The following is a 14,492-nucleotide window of genomic DNA, read 5'->3' as shown; positions in this document are numbered from 1 at the left end:
CTCCCTATTCCCTATTGCCCCTCCCTCCGTATCCTCCCCTCTCTCACGGATATCACTGGCCACGTCCAGTCTGCAGCCACATTCAGTCTACTTATTTCCTCCCTACTCTGGACTCCTCCAGATGCCTCTGGCTATTCTTTCTCATATCTACAATAAAAACTGTCCCTTGATCATGGAGCGCTTGATCATGGAGCGCTCATGGTGGCAATTCTTTTATTGTGTCCCTTCCAGTAAAAGTTACGACAGGGTCTTTGACTATTGGGTACAATGGCTGTTTTGTCTTGTTTTAATTTCTATTGACTCTCTCACCCTCTCCACCGTGCATTCCCTACCCCCTTCCTTTTTTTCTGTATGCAAGGGGGCACAGGAAAGAAACTGCCGGCGTGGCCAGAGAACAGTCAGAGACATGCAGAAGAGTCCGTAGCAGAAAAGTAATGAAGTGGACTGAATGTGGTCAGCAGGCTGGACATGGTCACAACTTGGACAGTGGGAGAGGATACTGAAGACAGAGAGAAAAAAAGAGATGGGGGAAGGGAGAGGAAGAGGGGAAAGAGGAGGGGGAGGGGGTGGGGAAGGAGAGGGGAAGGGGAAGGGGAAGAAGAGGGGGAGGGAGAAGGAGAGGGAAGGGGAAGGAGAGGGGGAGGGGAAAGAGGAGGGAGTGGGGAAGGAGAGGGGGAGGGGAAGGGGAAGGAGAGGGGGAGGGGAAGGGAAGGAGAGGGGGTGGGGAAGGAGAGGGGGAGGGGAAGGGGAAGAAGAGGGGGAGGGGAAGGGAAGGAGAGGGGGTGGGGAAGGAGAGGGGGAGAGGAAGGGGAAAAAGAGGGGCAGGGGAAGGGAAGGAGAGGGGGAGGGGGAAGGAGAGGGGGAGGGGAAGGGGAAGAGGGGGGTGGGAAGAGAAAATAGAGAGAGAATAGTAAGAGCAGCAAGAGCAGAGGATAAGGAGAGGAGGGAGAGCTGGATCATGAGGGGGATGAATGGCTGAGGGGAGGGAGCCTGTGATTTAGGGTAGAGCAGGAGGTGAGAAGGGCAGGTACTTGTGATGCTTGAGGAGCCTGGAGGCCGGCATGTGCTTTGCTATGCTGATAGGCGCCATGGTAGGAATGGCCCCTTCTGCCATTGGTAAGGGAAAATGCTTATTTTGGCTTATGGGAACCAGTCCCACATTCCTGAGGAACGCTGGCTTTTCTCTGCCAGAAATTCTCCTGCAGTCCAGGTTAAGTTCATTTCGAGATATGTGGACTGCTTTTTGGAGTTTGGTCCCAACTGTGTAGCCCGGGCAGGTCTTGGGTATCTTTCTCCAGGCATATACCACAACCCTGGCTCAGAAACCCTTGCCTTGGGTGCTGTAGAGATCGCTTCCTCCTTTTCTCTTGCTCCTCTGCCACAGTGACTCGTCCCCAAGTGAGTGGTTTGTGTCCTCGTCTCTCTCTAGGGCTCTTAGTTTTGGAGAACAATTCCAGAGAGCATTTTAACCAGAGTTCTCTGAAGGAATAGAACTGAAAGAATCAATATGTATGTACACATATGAGTTCCTTACAGTCTGTGGTCCAGCTTGTCCAACAATGGCTGCACATCAATGGAAAAAAGATTCAAGACTCCAGTAGCCATTCCACCCACAAGCCTGGTTGTCTCAGCTGGTCCCCAGTATATGACAGAATTCTGAAGACGTAGGCTCTAAAGCAGGTGAAGGAATGGACTTGCCAGGGAGAGAGCAAGGGCAATCAGGCAAAGAACAAAAGCTCCCTTGTCCCATGTCCTTTATATAGGCTGCAATCAGAAACTGTGCAACAGATTAAACGAGGCTCTCCCTACCTCAAAAGATTTAAGGTTAAAAGCGTTTCATCCCAATTAAGAGAAATTCATCACAAGTGTAGCCAGCCACTTGACTTTTAGTTAATTCTAGATGTAGTCAAGTTGACAGTCAAGAAGCTGACCGTCTTAGACAGTAAGCGTCCTGTGAGTCTTTGGGTGTGTTCCAGGTGTGACAAACATAGCCACAGCACTCCTGTGTCCTGTGGTGCCTTGGTGTGTGTGTGTTAGGGCGATCCTTGCTGTGAGGAAGCACCATGACCAAAGCAATCTGGAGAGGAAAGAGTGTACTTGGCTTACACTTCCACTGTTCATCATCAAACACCAAAGGAAATCAGGACAGGAACTCAGAGCAGAAACCTGGGGGGTAGGAACTGATGCAGACGCCACAGAGGAGTGCTGCTTACTGGCTTGCTCATCCCGGCTTCCTCAGCCTGCTTTCAAACAAAACACAGGATGACCAGCACAGGGTGGTACCATCTAGAAGAAGCAGGGCACTCCCTCATTAATCTCTAATTAAGAAAATACCCTCAGGCAGCCTGATCTCAAGGAGGCATTTTCTTGATTGAGGTCTCACCTCTCAGATGGATGTCTCTAGCTCGCATCAAGTTGACATAAAACTATCCAGCACAGTACGCTATGCTTGAGTCTGTCTCCAAGAGGTATCTGTACAGTTGTCTGGGCTCAGCAATTCTCTCTGTCTGTGCTGGACGCAGGCGCCCTTGATTATCCAGTCAGGGAAGCCCCGCAGCCCATGGCATCCTTGCAAGCCAAAGGACACCAAGAGAGTTCAACTGTGGAAGGTGCATGGACCACCAAGCAATGTGGAGTCAGTGTACTGAACTCTGATACCGAGGCCTTCCCTAGAGCCACAGGCTTCATTTAAGGAAGATGCAGGGGCGTGATCCTTCAGTGCATGCTTTGAGCAGAGCAGGAACGGGTGTAACATTCTACAAAAGCCCAAAGAAAGAAGAGTCAAACTTCAGAGTCTCGGGTCACAGCACTCTCAGAGGCAGAGGCTCAGGTTGGTACACAAGGTCAAAAGTTCCTAGTGTCTGGATGCTACATGCATGTGTTGTTGCACATGTGTGCAAGTGTGTGTATGCCTGCATGTGTGTGCCTATGTGTGTGTACGCATGTATGTGCACATTTGTGCACTTGTGCAAGTATATTCATGACTGCACGTGTGTGTGTGAATGCATGCATGCATGCATGTGTGAGGCTAAGGTTGATACACAAGGCCAAAAGTTCCTAGTGTGTGGCTGGTGTGTGCTGTGTGTGCAAATGCGTGTGCACATGTGTGTATGTGCTTGTGTATGTGCTTGCGTCTGTGTGTGTACCTGCATGTGTGCAAGTGTGTGTGCACATGTGGTGTGTGTGTGTGTGTGTGTGTGTGTGTGTGTGTGTGTGTATGTGTGTTTAATGCCTGCTTTGTCAATGTGCTTTCCCCCTGGTAGGGACATCTGCCTTCCCCTATATCTCCAGGGCTTGGAACACAGTACACAACAGACATTTGTTCACTGTTGGAATTCCCAAAGTGGCAGGCCTAGATCACACAGGCATCTGAGTCACTGTCTAGCCATGGACATGTTGGTCCCTTGGGCTGAACTGAGACAGAGAAAGCTGTGGACACTTACTGGGAAGAGTCTTCTGAGCTCTTTGCTGGCTTTAGGGTGGAAGCAGTCCAGCTGGTCTGGAGCTTTGGAATCAGGAGTCTGATCTGAAGATTTTTCGGCAGCCTGAGGCCATTATAGGAAATGACAGTTCTGCCTGAACTGGCACAGACACCTCCCGCAGATGCCCACGCTTCAGACAGCATACATTCAGACCCACAACCCTCAGCTTCCCAAGGCTTTCTAATATCCTGCCTCGGGGCCTACAAGGCTCTCCAAGTGGCACCTTCCCATATTGCTTCTGTCTGCTTCCACTCCATCGACACCACCAGTACTGTAGCTCTATGTCACCTTGACACAAGGTATAGTCATCTAAGGGGAGGAAGCCTCAGTTGAAAAAAAAAGTCTCCATAAGATTGGGCTGCAGGGTAACCTGTAGGGCACTTTCATAATTATTCATTGATGGGCGAGGGTCCAGCCCATTGTGGGAGGGGCCACCCTTGGTACTGGTGGTCCTGGGTTCTATGAGAAAGCAGGTTAAGCAAATCATGAAGAGCAAGCCAGTAAGCAGCACCCCTCCATGCCTCTGCCTCAATCCCTGCCTCTAGGTTCCTGTTCTTTTTAGTTCCTGTCCCGACTTCCTTTGATGATGAACAGTGATATGGAAGTGTAAGCCGAATAAACCCTTTCCTCCCCAGCTTGCTTTCTTTGGTCATGGTGTTTCATTGCAGCAATAGAAACCTTAGCAAGGACACCGCCCAAATGTACCCTCCTCTCTGGTCACTTCTCAGCATGTGATTCAGCCTTAGGCACCTTACAACATTTCCAAATGCGAACTCTGACTCTTCTTTATGATGTTGATTTATTTTCTCTCCACCCATCTCTAACCCCAGGCCAGATACCCCATCAAGTTATTTACTCAGTTGATATGAATCTGTCCAGTGCCCGCAGGTGACCAGGTCCACAGAGACTTTGGGATCAACAGTGGGCTGTAATAGCTATGACACCTTAGTGTCTCAGTTGACCCAACAGAAAATGAATGAATGAGCCCTCACAGATGCTCCCTGTGTGGCAACTGAAGCTCTGGGCGTCACAGAAAATGGGACAGAGAAAAAAGCATTCCTCTAGGAGAGATGGGGGAACAGAGGAGATTTCCCAGAAGTCTCCACCAAAATGGCCCCCACACATTCTGGGTCAGAACTGGTCTCATCCTCCCCTCTGCTGTGATGGAGCCTGACAGAGTAAGAACTGATCACCATGGACGTGTTTTCCAGTGGCCAAGGTTGCTGGGGAAGTCGCCCAGCCTCATTCAAAAAAAGCCAAGGACCAGTTGGGGATTTAGCTCAGTGGTAGAGCGCTTGCCTAGCAAGCGCAAGGCCCTGGGTTCAGTCCCCAGCTCTGGAAAAAAAAAAGCCAAGGGGGTCAGCATAGGATCATGCCCAGAAAATCCTGGGAAGGCGAGAGTAAGCAGAGACCAGGTTGGTCCAGAGCGTAGCATGGAGGGTCCTATAAGCAGAGAGGTGGGTATGATGCTCTTAGGAGGGCTCTGGAAAACATTTACAAAACCCTCAAAGGAGGACTGAGCACTTGAAAGCCAACAGTAAAACTTGTTCCTAAGGGTTAGGCTCCAGAAGACCAGACCTGGGACAGTGGCTAGGAATCACCACACCTAGGGAGCCTTATCTTTCAGATCCACCTTGAAAGCAGACCCTTGACTCCCTCACATCCAGAGCCTTGTAGTTTAGAAGGAGTCTGCTTTCTACCCTATCACTTAATCTCTATAGAAATCCCGGCATGGCAATACTGGGGAGGGGAGGCACAGACACAGCCCTAGGCTGTGGTCTGCAGCAGCCTAATGTATTTCACAGTCTTTCAGAGATGTCAACTTGGGTCAAAAGGGATTTCTTGGGCAAGAATAGAAAAAGAAATTCAAGAGGAGCCTGCAAGACGCAGAGTTAGAGGGTTTGTCTTAGTTAAGGTTTCCATCGCTATGAAGAGTCCCCATAACCAAGAAAGCTCTTATAGGGACATGATTTAGTCCAGGATGGCTTGCAGACTCTCTACAAAGGTTCAGTCCATTACCATCGTGGTGAAAAGCTTAGCAGTGTCCAGGCAGGCTTGGCACTGAACAGCCTGAGAGTTCTACATCTTGCTCTGATGGTGAGCAGGAGGACTGACTCTTCTGTACTGGGCAGAGCTTCAAAGCCCACTCCCATAGTGACAGACTTCTTCCAACAAGGCCATAGCTACCCCAACATGGACACGCGTCCTAACAGTGCCACCCCCTATGGGTCAAGCATATTCAAGTCACCACAGGGTTCATTAAAGGCAGAAAGGAAGGCTCGCAGAGGAAGAATGGAGCATGTCCACCTGAGAATATGGCGGGGGACTGCTGAAGTAGGGTCATGATTCATTTATTTTGTGTATAAATGTGTATTTATTCATACCTATATGTAACAGCAATGGTTAAAGAAGAGGGGGCCCTAAATTTGGGAAGAGGAGAGGACAGGCATATGAGGGGTAGGAGGAAGAAGGGGGAAACCATACAATCATCTTTTTTAATTAAAATATTTTTGAGATAATATAATTACATCATTTCCCTCTTCCTTTTTCTCTCCCCAACCTTTCCTATGTACCCAAACCTTTCATTCATGTTTGTGGCCTCCTCCTCCTTAGTTGTACACACACAGTCTCGCACACACACACACACACACACATAAACACACTTATACACATGTACACATGCACACATGTATACACACACTCATGCACATATGCACACACACATGCACACACACTCATGCACACATGCACACATGTACACACATGCACACACTTATACATGTACATGCTTACACACATGTACACACATGCACACATGCACACACTCACATGTGTATACACAGTCATGCATACATGTTCATACACTATGCACACATGTACACAATGCACATACTTACAATCTACACACATCTACACACTCACACATGTATACACTCATGCACACACATATACACACAAGCACATACTTACACATATACACACATGTATGCACTCACACATGTACACATACACTCCTAAATATGTAAAGACAACCTACTCAGCTTGTATGTTACAGGCACATGTTCTCAGAGCTGACCATTTGGCATTGGAGAATCAATTGGTACACTCTTCCCTGAGGAGATGATTTCTTCCCCTCTCAGCATTCCTTAGCTGCCTGACGTTCTTTGTCTAGAGTTGAGGCCTCCTGAGCTTTCCACCATCCATGTTAGCACATGTCAGCACGTCTATAGATGTCATTCTTTTTTGAGACTTGTTTGGGCAGCCATGTTGATGAGATTTCATGGGTCTGGCTTCTCTGACATTTCTAAGAGACATGGTCTCAGAGCAAACAATCTTTCTGTGCCGCCTTTGGCAATGATCCCTGAGCCTTAGGTGTCAGGTTGTGTTGTAAATATATCAAGCGGGATTACAGTTTATTAAAAGTTCAAGTTTTTAGAGAGAGGCTTGGAAAATGAAACCTGCTCCAGTGTGGGCACAGGCTGCCCGAGAGACTCAGATGTCTTAACAGTAGCCATATCAGCCACTCAGAGGCTCCCAAGTTACATCTCAAAGTTGACTAAGGAATTGTGTCTTTCTCTTTCAATAAGAAACATCACAGGGTGGCTCTGGAGATGTGTGGATGGGATCGGACCCTGACAAGGCAAATCCAGGAGCAACTTGGGTTAGTAAGGGGGTTGTGGCATGTCCCTCTGCTGTAATAGGATTTCTAGTGAGAGCCCTGGAAAACTTCAGGCTTGAAGCTTCAAAACATCTACTCTTATATCCACCATGACTGCTCTGCTTGACCTATGGGAAGTGGCACTATTAGGAGGTGTGACCTTGTTGGAGTAAGTGTGGCCTTCTGGGGTAGAATTCATCACTGTAGGGGTGGGCTTTGAGGTCCTATGTTCAAGCTCTGTCCAGTGAGGAGGAGGCCCTACTCCTGGCTGTGAAATGGACATTTCTGGTGTCTTTGGAGACTCAGTTGTGTCAAGTGATGGTTTCGTGGAGACTGTCTTATGAGAGGATGTTTTGGCTGAAGCAGACATATGGGAAGATGTTTTTGCTAAGAATAGACACGTGGTGTTTTCTAGAAACTTCCTGGAAAAGGGCACATGGTGTTTTGCTAGAGCGGATGCTTGAGGGGACACTGCTGGAGCAGACACATGATATTTGGACAGGGTATAAATATAACCCAACCCTTTGCTGTTCTTCACTGGGCTTTCTGACGCTGGGCTCCGATGATGACGTTGTAGCATTGGTTCACCTTGCCACTCTTTGCTGATCGTCATTTCTCGTGACGTCATAGAGAGCAGCACACCAAAGAACTTCTTGTGATATTCTAGTGGCTTCTTGCTGCTTCCACAGACTCGGGCTGATGGGCAGAGCCTTGAGGTGCCTCCTGGATGGAAATGTCATTGCTGATTAGTGAATGGCATTTGAGGCCGGATCAACCTGCTGCTGCTGATTCCTGTGAACTGAAGCACTGCTATCCTGACAATGAAGATTGGAGTTGCCCAAAAGAAGTCTTTCTAAACAGGTTCATGCCCCTTGTTCTTGGGACTGCTCCACAAACATGGAGGAAAAAATGGATGGAGGTGGATCCCGGCTCTGCTACTTGAGTAGACCTGGGAAAGGTATGTTCTTAGCCTCTGTTGGCTTGACTGTAGGGCAATTCGACAGATAATACCATCAACTGGACAAGATCTGGAATCACCTAGGAGACAAACCCCAGGCACGTGTGTGAAGAAGTTTCTAGGCTGAGTAATTGAAGAGGGAAGATTGTAAAGTGGACAGCACCACTTCCTGGGCTGTGTCCTGGATGGAAAGAAAGGAAGAACTCAAGCAAGTACCACCATTCACCCCTGTCTTCTTCCTGACAACTGGCTGCCTTGTACTCCTGCAGCCATGCCTTCTCCACCATGACAGAACACCTTCAAACTGTGAGCCAAAAACAAGCTTTTCTTTCTAGAGTTTTATTTGTTGGGTGTATTGCCATGGCGATGAAAAATATAATGATGCTGGTAGAGATCATAGCATCCCTACCCAAGGCAAGTGTGTTGGCAAACCAGGGAGGAGACCCATCTGAGTCCCTTCCACCTCTGAACTCTTTTTTGTTTTCATGAATTAATTAACTCTACATCCCAACCACAACCACCTCTTCCTCTTCCCCTCTGAGTCCCCTTCCCCCCTCCCCTCCTGCCATCTCCCTCTACCTTTCTCCTCAGAATGCAATAGGCTTCCTATGGATACCGCACACCCTGGTACATCAAGTTGCAGTAAGACTAGGGATGCATTTACTCCTATTGAGGTTAGACAAGACCAGGGAAAGGGATCCAAAGTCAGGCAACAGAGTCAGAGACAGACTCTGCTCCGGTTGTTAGGGGACCCACATGAAGACCAAGCTGCACATCTGTTACACATGTGTAGGGGATCTAGGTCCACTCTATGCATGCTCTTGCTTGATGGCTCAGTCTCTGTGAGCTGCTATGGCCCAGGTCACTTGACTCTGTACGTTTTCCTGTTGGCTTCCTCGATCTCTCAGTGTTCCCCTAACCCTTCCTCCCCCTCCTCTGCAAGATTCCCCCAGCTCGGCCTAATGTCTGGCTGTGGGTCTTTCTCCATCTGCTTCCATTAGCTGCTGGGTGACTCCTCTCAGAGGACAGTTATGCTAGGTGTGATGGTTTGAACATGCTTGGCCCATGGGAAGTGGCATGATTAGGAGGTGTGGCCCTTGTTGGAGGAAGTGCATCCTTGTTGGGGTTGGCTTTGGAGTTCTGCCCAGAGCGGAAGGAAGCTTCCTCCTGCCTGCCTGCAGAAGAGTCAGTTTCCTGGGTGCCCTCAGATCAAGATGTAGACCTCTCAGCTCTTCCAGCCTCACATCTGCCAGCACACCGCCATGCTTCCCACCCTAACAATAATGTGCTGAACTTCTGAAATTGTGAGCCAGCCCCAGTGAATGTCTGCCTTTATAAGAGTTGCCTTGGTCATGATGTCTCTTTACAGGCTAAGATACTAGGCTTCTTCTGTAAGCAGAGCAGGACATCAATAATGCCAGGGATTGTCTTTCTCTCATGGGATGGGTCCCAACTCTGGCCAGCCATTGTTTGGCCGTTCCCTCAATCCCTGCTCTATCTTTATCCACGTATATCCTGCAGGCAGTACAAATCCTGGGCCAAAGGTTTTGTAGGTAGATTGGTGTCCACTTCCCTCCGTTGGAAGTCTTGCCTGGTCACAGGAGAGGGTCATTTCAGGCTCCATATCCCCTGTTGCTAGGAGCTAGGGTTACCCTCTTAGATTCCTGGGAATTTCCATTGTCCTAGCTTTCTGGATCATCCCAGTGTTGCCTCCCCAACCCCACCTCCCACTTCTCTCTCCCTCAGTCCTCCCCACACTTGATCCCTTCACACCCTCTTTCTCGCCCAGCTCCCTCCCTCCATCCACCTCTGATGTCTATTTTATTTCCCCTCCTGGGTGAGATTCCAGCATCCTCCCTTGGGCCTTCCTTTATTACTTAGCTTCTTTGGGTCTGTGGATTGTAGCATTCTGTACTTCATGGCCAATATCCACCTTATAAGTGAGTACATACCGTGTGTTTCTTTCTGGCTCAGGGTTAGCTCACTCAGGATGATATTTTCCAGTTCTATCCATGTGCCTGCAAATTTCATGATGTCCTTATTTTCAATAGCTAAGTAGTTTTCCATTGTGTAAGTGTACCACATTTTTTATCCATTCTTCAGTTAAGGGGCATAAAGGTTGTTTCCAGTTTCTGGCTATTATGAATAAAGCTGCTATGAGTGTGGTTGAGCAAGAAGCCTTGAGGAATGGTGGAGCGGTTTCTGGGTATATGCATAGGAGTTCTGTAGCTCAGTCTAGAGGTAGGACTATTCCAAATTTTCTGAGAAACCATCAAATTAATTCTCAGAGTGGTTGTACAGGTCTGCGTTCCCATTAGCAATAGAGGAGTGCTGCCCTTGCTCCACATTCTCTCCAGCATGTGGTATCATTTGAGCTTTTGATCTTAGACATCCTGATGGGTGTACAATAGAAACTCAGAATCGCTCTGATTTGCATTTCCCCGGTGACTAAGGATGTCGAATATTTCTTTAAGTGCTTCTCAGCCATTAGAGATTCCTCTGTTGAGAATTTTCTGTTTAGCTCTGTATCCAGACACTGTTGGTGTCTTGAGTTCTTTATATATTTTAGATGTTAGCCCTTTGCTGGATATAGGGTTGCTGAAGATCTTTTCCCAATCTCTAGGCTGCCATTTTGTCCTAATGAGAGTGTCCTTTGCCTTATAGAAGCTTTGCAGTTCCATGAGGTCCCATTTGTTAATTCTTGATCTTAGACCCTGATCTATTGGTACTCTGTTCAGGGAATTGTCTCCCGTGTCAGTACATTCAAGGCTATTTGCCTTTTTCTGCTCTTTTAGATATTTAGTGTATGTGGTTTTATGTTGAGGTCTTTGATCCACTTGGACCTGAGTTTTGTGCAGGGAGATAAATATGGATCTATTTGCATTCTTCTACGTGCAGACAACCAGTTAGAGCAGCATCATTTGTTGAAGATGCTTTCTTTCTTTCTTTTTTTTTTTCTGTTGTATGGTTTTGGATTCTTTGTCAAAAATCAAGTGTCTGTAGGTATGTGGGTTTATTTCTGGGTCTTCAGTTCTATTCCACTGAGCAACCACTCTGTTTTTATGCCAATACCATGCAGTTTTATTACTATTGCTCTGTAGTACAGCTTGACGTCAGGGATTGTGATAACTCCAGAAGTTCCTTCATTCTACAGGATGGTTTTAGCTATCCTGTTTGTTTGTTTGTTTTTGTTTTTGTTGTTATATTTCCACAGGAAGTTGAGTATTGTTCTTTCAAGGGCTGCAAAGAATTGTTTTAATTTTGATGGGGATTGTATTGACTCTGTGGATCGCTTTTGATAAGATAGCCATTTTTACTGTGTTAATCCTACGGGTACCTGAGTAACTTCTGATATCTTCAATTTCTTTCTTTAGTTACTTGAAGTTCTTGTCACACAGACCTTTCACTTACTTGGTTAAAGTTACACCAAGTTATTTTATATTATTTGTGGCTTTTGTGAAGGTTACTGTTTCCTTAATTTCTTTCTCAGCCGTTTATTGTCTGTATAAAGAAAGGCTACTGATGGTTTTTTTTATTAGTTAAATTTGTATCCAGCCATCTTGATGAAAGTGTTTATCAGTTATGGGAGATCCCTGGTAGAGTTTCGGGGGTGACTTTTGTATACCTTCATATCATCTGTGAATAATGACACTTGGACTTTTTTTTCACTTCCTGTCCCCTTGATCTCCATCAGTTGTATCACTCTAGTTAGAACCTCAAATACTAAATTGAAGAGATAACAGACAGCATGGATGGCCTTGCTTTGTCCCTGATTTTACTGGCGTTGCTCTCCATTTAATTGGATACTGGCTGTCGGCTTGCCGTATATTGTCTTTATTATGTTTAGGCTGTGTATCCTTGATCTCTCCAAGACTTTTAACCTGAAAGGGTGTTGGATTTTGTCAAAAGCCTTTTCAGTATCTAATGAGAATATCATGGGTTTTTTTTGTTTGTTTGTTTGTTTATGTGGTGAGCTACATTGATGGATTTTCGTAGGTTGAACCACACCCGCATCCCTGGAATGAACTTTACTTAATCATGGTGGATGATGTTCTTGGATTTGGTTTGAAAGTATTTTATTGAGTATTTTTGTAACAATGTTTATAAGGGAAATTGGTCTGAAATTCTCTTTCTTTGTTGAGTCTTTGTGTGGTTTAACTGTCAGAGTGACTATGACCTCATAGAATGAGTTTGGCAATGCTCCTTCTGTTTCTATCTTGTGGAGTTTGAGGAGTATTGGTATTAGCTCATCTTTGAATTCTGTGCTAACACCATTTGGCCCTGGGCTTTTTTGGTTGGGAGACTTTTAATGACTGCTTCTATTCAGGTGTGCCTCTAAGTTGCTAGTATGAAATCTCTCCAATTTCTTCATGAAGGCACTTAGGGCTACGAGTTTTGCTCTTACCACTCTTTTCACCGTGTCCTGTAAGTTCATGTATGTTGCGCCTTTGTTTTCATTGACTTCTAGGAAATCTTTAATTTCTTTATTTCTTCCCTAACCCAGTGGTCATCGAGTGGAAGGTTGTTCAGTGTCTGTGAATTAATAGATTTTCTGTTGTTTCTGGTGTTGTTGAGGTCCAGATTTAATCCATGGTGGTCTAATAAGATACAAGGGGTTATTTCAATTTTCTTATATCTGTTGAGGCTTGCATTGTGACTGACTATATGGTCAGTTTTGGAGAAGTATCCATGAGGTGCTGAGAAGTTCTGTAGATATCTGCTGGGTCCATTGGATTCACACGTCTGTTAGTTTCATTATTTCTATGCTTATTTTCTGTCTCAGTGACCTGTCCATTGGTGAGAGTTGGGAACTGAAGTCTCCCACTATTCATGTGTAGGGGGTTCAGTGTGTGATTTATGCTTTATTAATGTTTCTTTTACAAATGTAGGTGTTCTTGCATTTGGGGCATAGATGCCCAAAGCTGAGACATTATCTTGGTAGATTTTTCCTTTGATGACCATAAAGTGTCCCTTCCCATCCCTTTTGATTAATTTCGGTTGAAAGTCCATTTTATTAGGTATCAGACTAGGTACTCCAGCTTTCTTCTTGGGCCTGTTTTCCTGAAAGACCTTTACTCAGCCCTTTACTCTGACATAATATCTATCTTTGTAGGTGAGGTGTGTTTCCTGTATGCACCCAAGTGATGAATGCTGTTCATGTATCCATTCTATTAGCCTGTGTCTTTTTATTGGGTTGAACCCATTGATGTTGGAAGATATTAATGACCAATGATACACACACACACACACACACACACACGCTACCATTCTTTTCATTTGGCTGGCATAAAGTTATTTATTTCTTATGTTTTCTTGGAATTTTCCTTCCAGTATCATCTATAGGGCTGTATTAGTTGAACAATATTGTTCTATGTCATGGAATATCTTATTTTCTCCATCTCTGATGATTAAAATTTTTCTGGGTACAGTAGTCTGAGCTGACATTTGTGGTCTCTTAGAGTCTGCAAGACATCTGCCAAGGTCCTTCTGGCTTTTAGAATCTCTCTTGAGATTGACCTGTCTGTCTCTGTAAGCACATTTTTATACACACGTGCACACACAGAATCAGTGAACTAATATTGGCCCTTTGTCACTTCTTATGACATATTATTTATTCCAGTTTCTATAACTTTTGCCCAGTGTCCTTTTCTGTTCCGTATCTCAGCTGAGATACCACACAGCCTGTGGCCAGCCTCGCCTGAGAATAAAGCAGTGAGTAGGTCTTGAATCAGCCCTCAGGAATTTAGGCTAAGGTCAAGCTGCCTGTAGGGCTGCTGTCTAGTGACCACACTGCCTGGGGCTGTAGGCAGCTGCCTTCCTGCTGTTTTCATGTAGCCTTTTCATTGTACTCTTGAAGAAAGTGGTATGTGGGGTGATCTTTCCCTTTTTCTCTTCTTGGAAGGCCACTGGTCCCATCAATGGGCCTCCATCCACATAGACAATCTACCCGAACCCTTATTTCCAGATTCCATCACCTCGACAGCCAGGATTCAGCACAGACATGAGGGGACCGTGACACTTGATCCCTAATGAAGCTTGTATCTTCTTTCTCAAATTATTTCAGCTTTGGTAGCAGGAAGCCAAAGGGGAATCTTGATTCTCCTTCTCTCTCCCAAGCCTCTTCCCCCCATCCCCACTATCTTTACACATCAGAATTGTAAGATGTTCCAACCCTGGAGGTGCGGGTCTGAATGCCAGCTATTCAGGAGGCTGAGGCAGGAGGATGGCATGTTCAAGACTTATCTGTATATACAGTGAGTTTGAGGTCAGTCTGGGCAACTTGGTGAGATCCTGTCTCAAATAAAAAGAGAAAGAGGGCTGGGAATATGGCTTGGTGATAGAATACTTAGTAGTATGTGTGAGGCCTCGGTCCAACCCTTAGAACTGGAAGAAA

Source organism: Rattus norvegicus, chromosome 3, assembly GCF_036323735.1.
Source record: "Rattus norvegicus strain BN/NHsdMcwi chromosome 3, GRCr8, whole genome shotgun sequence".
NCBI classification, from domain to species: domain Eukaryota; kingdom Metazoa; phylum Chordata; class Mammalia; order Rodentia; family Muridae; genus Rattus; species Rattus norvegicus.
This window is presented reverse-complemented; position numbering follows the sequence as displayed.